Below are 9235 nucleotides of genomic sequence, written 5' to 3'. Positions count from 1 at the left end.
GCAGGTTTCTCGACTTCCTTCTGCATCTCCTTCCTCTTCCTCCAGTGGAGGCAGATCCCTCTTTCCCTTCCTCTTCCCATGCTCCCTGCACACCCAACCCCCCCCCGCGTCCCCTCCTCCAGGAAGTGCTCTGCCCAGAGTCGCCCACCTCGAGCGGGCGCTGCCCGCCGCGCCCCCTCCCCGCCCGGCTACTGCAGCGGCCCCGCGGGCACACGCCTCCCCATACCTTACATGGACAAATGCGTGCAGGCAAAGTCAGGAATTCAGGCCCCTGACGTCAGCCTCCAGCGCTCAGGGCACCGCACGGGAGACCGCGGGGAGGGGGGTGGGGAGGAAGGAGGGGGAGAGCACCAACCAGCAGCCGCTCCCGGCCTGCCGAAGTTTCACTTTTTGTCTGTGGGTTCGCTCCCGGGCTCCGCTCCGAGCTTTCCCGGGATAAGTAGCATTAGCGGCGGGAAGAGCTGGCCGCTGCAAGGTAAGGGCCAGCAGCGGGGACCGGGCACGGGGAGGGCGCGGGCCGGGCCGCTGCGGGCCGCGGGCCGGGACAATGGGAGGGGGGAGTGCCCGGCACCTCCTCCTCCGCCCGAGCCTCCGCCTCCAGCCGTCGCGGCCGCCGCTGCCCCGTCCGCCTCCTCCCCCAGGTATAGTAGCGAAGGCTTCCTCCCGCAGCCTCGGCCCGCGGGTGCCGCTCCAGCCCCCCGGTTCCCCCCCGGGGCGGGCCGCTGCGGTGGCGGGAGCGCGGGACCGCCCTGCTCGCCGCGGAAGTGCGGGCTCCGGGGCCGGGAAGCGGGGTGCACGGCGTGGGGGAGGGGCGGGGTTGCGGGCGTCCTCCGCGAGCGCCCCCGGCCCGGGCTTTTCTGGGTGCCCAGGGGGCGGGGCCGCACCCGTCTGCTTTGAGCTTTCGCGGAATCCCAGTTGTCACAGCGGAAAGGGCCTAGGGACCGGGTGACTCGAGAGTCTTCCCATTTTACAGTCGGGGCTGGCGAGGCACCCAGAGGCGGGCTTTCCAGGAAGTCATTCCTGGAAGGTGGAGCCCGGGTTAAGACCCGAGGCTCAGGACCCCCTACCGCCTTTTTCTGTGTGCGGTTTTGGAGTTCCCACTGTTTTCAAGCACTGTAGGTTACTCGAGGCCAGACTTTGCCCTCAGGGAGAGCTCACTGGAACGCGGGAGCCAAACCTGACCCAAAGTAGGAAGGGCCAAATGCTGAGGAGAACGCGAAGATCAGGTTTTTTAGAGGTGTTCTCGGGAAGGAGCTTCGTATTTTGGTCTCCATGAAGGGGCCAGAAATGGTTTTGTGACTGTGATTGACTGTTTGGAAGGATGGGGACTTTTCTTAAGTAAGAAAGGCAAGGCCTTCCTTGTCAGGGAGGCAACTGCAGACCAGAGGCTAAATAAGGGTGGGGAGTGGACACTGCTTTGATGGCTTGGGGTGGGACTATGTTGGGAAACCATACCAGTGGAGTTGTGGCTTCGGCACTTGGACAGGGCAGTTTAGGAAGGGGTCCACTGCTTCCCCCCTCCCCCACAAGGAAGGCCTAGCAAGACCTCACCATGAATCCTTTCTGTGACTTTCTTAACAGACTCTTCATCGTTTGGTTTCTATACTCCCTACCACTTTTGCAAGCTTGCCTCTGCAATAAAAACTTTCTCTCCAAGATGTTAGTGACTTAATGGTTCTCTGCTCCCCCCACAAGCAAGTTTTCAGAGACCCTTTAGAGGAAGAGAGGGAAAGTGTATAGGTCTGCTGCAGGATAAGTTAACCTGGGCCTGACCACTTTTCTCATTTTTACAAATAGGGAAACAAACCCACATCCACAGAGGTTGAGTGCCAGCCCTGTGGTCTCTGTAGATAATGGTGGATTGAGGTGGTGGTGGTGTGGTTCAGAAACCCAGTAATATTCTTACTATCCCAAGAGTCTCCTGGTGAGGTTCTCCCCAGCTCCAAGGGGGCATTTAAAGAGGAAATTATAGGGAGTCCAGAATGCTGTCTCGTGAGGATTAGCTGTGTGAAAGGTAGGGGGACATGCCAGGGGTCCTGAGGCCTGGACAGTGTTTTGTCTTCTATCTTCTGACCCCCTCTCCCCCCAGTTCCGTGTAAGCAGCTCTGGCTTGGAGTTGGGTTTAGGCAGTGGGAGGGGAACCAGTTCTTGAATTGATCTTTATGGCTGGGATTGAATAGCACCCTTCATTGAGGGACATTCTGGTAAGGAGGGCATTCCTCTGAGAGGGTAGACATTTCCAGACAGTGATAGGTAGGAGGGGAGACTTGATTTCGAAAGGCTTTAGGAATGCCAGGCCATATGACTTTTGAGGGTTTTGAACAGGCAGGAACATGATTGAGAGATTGGCATTGAGAAGCCTCTTGCTGCCCAGTTTCAGGGAGAGAGGTGATAATTTGGCTTAAGAAAATAATCATGGTTTGTTTCATTCACTTGGCATGTATCACTGAACACCTATTATGCACCACTGTCAAATATGGAAATTGTATGGCAGCTTCTTATTTTTATTAGTTAAATTCTAAACTGTACCTTTTTCACACCGTGAAATGTATTGTCTTTTAATCACAGATGTGTCCTAGTTGAACAGGTTTCTAATCTAAAGTTGATAATGACACACATAGTCACTGTTTTAAATTTGATAAAATTTGGTTGCCAGGTCCTTCATAAAAAATATTTTTTTCTCCAAGTATTCTATGGGAATTTCTTGAGAAGTAAGCATGGCGACAGGCCCATCTTCATTTTAACCCGTTATCTAAGGTTATAGAGCTAATTAGAGTTGTACACAAAACTGTTAATTTCTGACTATGGGTTCTTGGTTGGGGCATGCAACATTACCTGGATTTGGAGCTAGCACGAGTTAATTGGTGGTGAAGCAGAGGCAGGTTAGCTTTGATTTCAGAGCTATGGTTTATAGTGCTGGGTGATGGGGCCAGGTAAACCAAGGCCAGTATAACCTGTAAGGGCTGGGAATCAACTGCTCGGTAACTTGGTAGAGCAGAGGCTGGGGGCGCAGGAAGGAGAGCCAGTGTGGAAAGCATGCCTGAGGCCTGTTCCCCATAGACCAGAGAGACACTGGGTGGGCTGCTGGGAGTAAAAGTTGAGGAGGCCATCTTTCCTGTGTTGGAGGAGCACCAGGTGTGTGTGAATGCGGGAAGGCATGGAGGGTGTGGTCAGTGTTTTGGCTACTCAGTAGGCTGGAAATGATCAGTCTCTGGGAAATAAACCTCCACAGATGGCTTTGAACAGAATCTCCAGGGCTAGGAAAGAGAAATGTAGGTGAAGGAAGGAGTGAGCCGGGGCTCCTAGACAGAGGAACCACTGTGCAGGCACAGGGCCAGGGCGGTTTATTATGGCTATGTTTTGAAGGGTCAGCATGTTTGTGGAGGTTAGAGAACAACTTGGTGGAATCTGTTGGGTTCCAGAAACTCAAGCACCATGTTTGTACTGCAGTGCCTTTGCCTAGTGAGCCCTTTTGCCTCCCTTGAAAGAGAGGACTGTTTTTTTTTCTTGCAAGGTATAGTTTATATTTGTCTTGCAGCTGTGGGGGCCGTTAATCAACCCTTTTGAGGGTCATGATTTATAGGGGAACAAGGCTGGGCAGGGCCTCTGGAAGCTTCGCCGTGGGATTGAGTGTACGATGTTGAGGCAGAAGGCACAAGAACACTTTTCATAAGTGGATGAGTGAACTTGAGACTTTGACCCAGCTCAGTAAGGAGGGCCTCAGAGCTGGATGTGTGCATTGGTGGGTGGGGACGTTTCCTGGAATATGGCTTTGGAATGCAGGGCTTTGCCTAAACTCTCTGGAGGTGAGGAGGGGGGGGTGGGCTGCTGCTGCTACAGCGTGAAGGTAGGACCTGAGTAGGGATCTGTTGGTCTGAAGGTGCTTGTTAAGCGCAGAACCTGAGGGTGAGCAGTGGGAAGCGTGTTGTGGGAGTTTGCCTCAAGGCTTGGGGTGTTCCTGATACAGGTCACAGGAATGCGATTGGTCACCAGCGAAGGGCTAAAGGCAGCAAAGCTTAGACAATAGCTGTAAAGCTGAGGCTAGAGAGTGTTTATCTTCCTCTCCTTTCTAGGCAGCAATATACCTTAAAAGTTTTGAAAGCTTATGATACACTCATGTAATTACCACATTGATTCCCTAAGATTTATGATTGCTGTGGCTTGGGTGTGGTTTGTCCCTCGAGTTCTCCTGTGTTGAAGGCTTGGTTCCCAAGTATGGACAGCATGGTGGGACTTTTCCTGGGTTGTTCTTTAGGTGGTTAAGGGAGTGTCTTTTTTTTTAAATCTTACTTGAAGATGTAGTTATGGAAAAGTGAGCCTGACTCCTGATTGGCTCTTTGTTTTCCTGTTGGGTGATGTGATTTTTGTCCTGTGGACACTCCCATTATTTTGCTGGTGATACTGGTGATGTGCCTTGAGCTTCTAGGAACCCTGACTTAGGTAAGCCTCCTTTATTCATTGTGATCCCCAGTTTCAGGTGTTAGGTTATAAGGACTAAAACTATCCCGATGCAATGACTGCCAGTCTCCTTTTACAGATGAGAAGATGAGTGTGGTGAAATGAGGTTGCACAGCTAAGCGGCATGCTTAGTTCTAAACACTTGCAGGGTCTGTGTCCTCTTCACTGGATAGCATTGTCTGTGTCCACAATCCAGAAACTAGAGATCCATGGTACATGAGCACTGGGCCTTGGGCTTGCGCCTAAGGATGAACCTGGGCAAGTGGGCTTCTTGGTTCCGTGCTGGTTTTACCACTGACCCTTTCAGTCTGCTGGCACATTGCCATGCCTTCTACCATGCCAGATTGTGTGGAAATGGAGTCAACAAGTTAATGCTTCTTTCAATGTGACTCCCCTGCCCTGCCCATGGCATGACAGACCCCTGCCTCAGCACGCAGCATGAAACCTGGCAGAATGAATAAACTTTTTTTTTTCTCATTCTTGAGTCTCTCTTATCTCTGATACACCCAAGTAACTGTTGAGTGTTTAACCTGTTTATAATGTAATGATAGCCACGTCATATGCTAGGCTTGCTTTTTCTCGCCTCCCTCAACTCTGGCTGTCTTTTTGAGACAGGGTCTCATCCCACCCAGGCTGGGATTGAATTTACTGTGTAGCTGAAGATGGTCTTGAACTCTTCTTTATCCTCCTGTCTGAACATCTCACACGCTGGGATTACAGGTGTTTGCTGCTAGGGCCTGGATCTCTTTTCTCCTTAGACTGTCTTCATGGGCTGGAGATGTAGCTCAGTGGTGAAGCACTTGCCCAGCATTAGTCAGATTCCGGACTCCATCTTCAGCAAAGAAAGAAAGCTTCTCCAAGTCTGCAAGAATGTCTGCATTATAAATGACTGCATTCACAATGCCTGGCATGTTATGGCTGCTCAGGAAATACTTGTTGCCTGAAGAGGGGGTGACACAGGATGCAGACTTAGGAAAGGATCAGTGTTTTGACTGTCTAGGGCCTGGGCCACACAGAGACCTGGGATTGGATTGAGAATTGTCTGTCCCTGCTACAGGTGGCATTGGCCAGCCAGGTCACAGGGTGAAGAGTAGGGAACGGGAAGAGTGCTGCTTGCTGGGTTATCCATGATAAAGCCTCATTGCAGGGGCATTTCCTCTTGACTTTTTTCTCATGCATCCAGGTGGTTGGTTATTCTTGAATGCTCCTCTGCTTTTTGAATGTTCACGACTGTTTTCCCTCCTGAGGTTTGTAGACTCAGTCTTTTGCAAACCTTATTCTCAGAATCAAAGATCAAGATCCACTTTGTGCCATGAAGAAATTTCTAGATTTTTTTTTTGCTTACTCTGCCCTATCTACCCCAATGATAGGTATGACAGTTACTAGCTTATATCTTGTATTAAGTTCAGTACATGTGTCCTGTGTGATTACACATGTTAAGTAGAAATGCTGCATGCTGACTTACATGGAAGACTAAGATAGTCTGTGCTTTCGATCAGAGAGTCCAAAGTAGGGCAGGCTAAGGCCCCAATGCAGCGATGAGAAAGCAGCCAGAGGGAGAACTAAGAAAGACATGACTGATCACTTGGAATTCTGGGGAAGACTATGGCAGGGAAGACCGTTGTGCTGGATTTTGAGGAATGAATAGGTGTTTTCATAATAGAGACACAAAACTTGGTAGGCAGGGAAATCTTACATTTTTTATCATTATTATTTTTTCATTGGTGTGCATATACATGTGTGTGCCAGTGTGGAGGGCAGAGGATAGAGGAACAACTTGGGAGAGTTGATTCTTACCTTCTATTGTATATAGATCTACAAGGTTTGAACTCAGGCTTGGCAGCAGATGCTTTCACCAGCTGAGCCAGCTCACTGGCCCATAGGCAAAGGAATGTTGAAACATGTACCCAAGCCCGAGACCTTGGAGCAATAAAAAAATGTGTGAGCGATGGAAGTGGCTAGGGAAGAGAGGATGGTAAAGTCTATAAGCTGGCCTGGTGAGTCTGTGGCAGAGGGAATAGGAGAAAGGGCTTCTATTATAGGTGGTTGGAACGGCACTCTACCCAACTTTGGTGGCCTTGTGGTAGCAGGTCAAGACTAGACTCTGGGACCAGCCTAGGAGACTGCTGAGATGTTCCAGACCAGGGAAGATGGACCTTTAAGTTATTAGAGACAAAGGGAGCAGCCCATCTTAGAAGCTGTTTGCTGATAGAGTACTATCAAATGGCTTAGCTCCTGCTCTTGTCTCTTATTTGCCAGTTTCTCATGAACACTAAAACTCACAGGCAGTAGGAGAAGGCCAAGCTGGCCTTGAGGGCCTGCCTTCCAAGGAAGTGTGTTCTAGGGTCTTGGCAGTCAGCTTTGCAGCCTCTGATGTTACAGGTGATGAAACACGATGTCACGCTGATGAAACAGGAAAGGTACAGATTTGCTCAGTAGCAGCTGGCCCTTATTCCAGGGCAACTTTTCCTCCAAGGTCTTTGAATACTCAGTTTGCTTGGTAGGGGACCACAATCGTACTGGCCCCCTCCCTCTCCCCAGTCTTAACTTTGAGATTATTGTGCCTCAGGCTTGAAACTTTTACTTTGTATTTTGAAAACAGTGTGATTAAGGTGGTGGTTCAGCTAGTTTTCCTCCATGCCTTAACGTGGAATGATAACTCCTCTCTGTTGAGCATCAACCCATATTTGATTGTCTGACATGTTTGTTTATTTCTTTATTCGCTTGTTGAAAGAAAACTCAATTGTTCATGAGTCTGGGCAACTGTGACTAGACTAAGATGAACTCCATGTGTGTGGTTTTGTGTCTGTTTTGTTGGGTATATGCTGTTTTGTTGGACAAATGCGAAGGAATTATATTTTGGGGGTACATAGTGCAAATGCAATTAATTTGTAATAAAGTGTCAGTATGTTTCCAAAATGACAATAAAAAAGTTATAGTCAGTATGGATGGGGTTCATTTACTTTTTGTTTTTCATGCCTGTTATTGACTGGCCAGAACCAGACTTCAGAATCTCTGCTAGCTTCCACAGTTCTTGAGACAGCCCTTGTCATCATCATTCCCACCATTCAAGTCTTTATTTTATTTTATTTTAGATAGGGTCTTATCATATAGCTCTAGCTGTCCTGGAACTCCCTATGTGGACCTGTCAGGCAGAGATCCTCCTGCCTCTGTCTCTCTCGTGCTGAAATTAAAGGTGCAAATCACTATTCTGGGGTACATGAACACTTTTCCTTGTCTCTTTAAACTGCATACCATGACTCCTCTCTCCAAGCCCATTAGTATTTCATTGCCTTCAATGGCACTTGTTACGTAGCAAATGCACTTTATAATCACTTTTATTACTTAGTTCCTGGTTGAAACTCAGGAGGTATATTGATGAGATCTGTCTTGTCTGGCAGAGAGTGGGTAAGAAGTCATGGGGGAAGAAATCTTCCCACTAGGCACAGGGCTTTGAGTGCAGGATGAGAATTGGACTTACTCCCAAGACTTCTGTCTTACTCGTTAAGTTGATTTTGTGAACAGGAGATACTTGTTGTGAATGCCCTTGCTATAGATGCGCAGGCAGGACTCAGTGACATCACTATGACGGTGATCTCATGACAGCATTAGCTGTTGTGTGGGGCTTTGAAAGGTTAGGTGGAAGGTGCCACTTGTGAGTGCTGGGCCCAAAGGTCTGGGTTTTAGTAGGCTGTCATTTTGACAGCGCCATCACCAGTGGCTTTTGTTGAAGGGAAAACAAGACATACCTTTGAGCCGCTCAAAGGTTCAGTGATCTTCAGTCAGTTCTGGAGCATTCCTAAGTGTCAGTTATTTTCAAAGGGATCATATGATGTATCAGAACACACTTGTAAAGATCAGAGAAATTCTGTGACAGTGCTTCATGAGTGCTGGTGGTGTGTCTGTGTTGCTCACTTGACAGATACTTTGTGAGGGCCTAGATCTCTTGCACACATAGTGTGTAGGTGTGGCCAGTTCAGGGTGCCCAGCATGGTTTCTGGCACCTGTGGTGACTCTCCCTGATGTGAAGAGATGACATGCAGGCGTTGGCACCTCTATAACCAAGTCCCATTTAATGGGGGGTGGGAGCTCTCTCCATGCATGACTTTGCGACCTCTTGCTAATCAGAGCAGCACTGTTAGAAGGAGTGTGCTCTACCAGTGAGTGTGAGCTTCCGTCAGTCTCAGGCATTTCTAGCTGTGCAGAATGTTTGGGGGAGAGCTGTGCACTGTCCTTCCTTCCACCATGACTGTTGCTCTAGCTTGGGTTTTCTTTGTGTTATGTTTGCATCTTTCAACCCATAGGGCTTTCTTCTGTAGTCACTGACTGTGGTGTGGCCTCATGTCACTCCAGGATGACTACTCAGTAGTTGAAAGGGAAAGCTGGGTGGAGCCAGGCTTTCCGCAGAATCCTATGTGACACATAAACTAGATGATCAGGCCAGGCCAGGTCACTGACCTTTGGTGTCTCAGCATCCTCAGCATGGAATTCCTTTCTTCTGAAGCTGTTCCTTGTGTCTTTGTGGCTCAGTTTGGTGGCTCCCAGTTCAGTGCCATCCTGCAGAGAGCTTTGGGGCAGAGAGGGAGGGGAATAGTGAAGTTCATGTGAAGTGCTTCCTGAATAACTGATAGTACAGCCTGGTGCCACCAAGCCTGGCTGAAACACGAATTTGGTGTGTTAAAAGATTTCTGTCTTTAAGGGTAGCCACGATTTCCTTATATATAAAAATACCTGCAGTGAGCTGCTGAGGTGATCATCACATACAAGTACCTGCTCT

The 9235-nt window shown here is 49.0% G+C and overlaps 1 protein-coding gene across 1 annotated transcript in view; it reads left to right on the top strand.

The window, feature by feature from the left end:
* The first annotated feature begins 321 nt into the window (after window positions 1–321).
* The window catches only part of LOC101828273 (LIM domain containing preferred translocation partner in lipoma), a 583098-nt gene continuing 574184 nt past the window's right edge, over window positions 322–9235 (top strand). The window contains exon 1 of the mRNA XM_040751025.1: window positions 322–475. The gene's annotated coding sequence lies outside the window, so the exon portion shown is untranslated. The remainder of the gene's footprint in view (window positions 476–9235) is intronic.

This window comes from Mesocricetus auratus, unplaced genomic scaffold (assembly GCF_017639785.1).
Source record: "Mesocricetus auratus isolate SY011 unplaced genomic scaffold, BCM_Maur_2.0 Super-Scaffold_100008, whole genome shotgun sequence".
Taxonomy (NCBI): Eukaryota; Metazoa; Chordata; class Mammalia; order Rodentia; family Cricetidae; genus Mesocricetus; species Mesocricetus auratus.
Note: the sequence above shows the minus strand (reverse complement) of the source record. Positions and strands in the feature narration are given on the sequence as shown.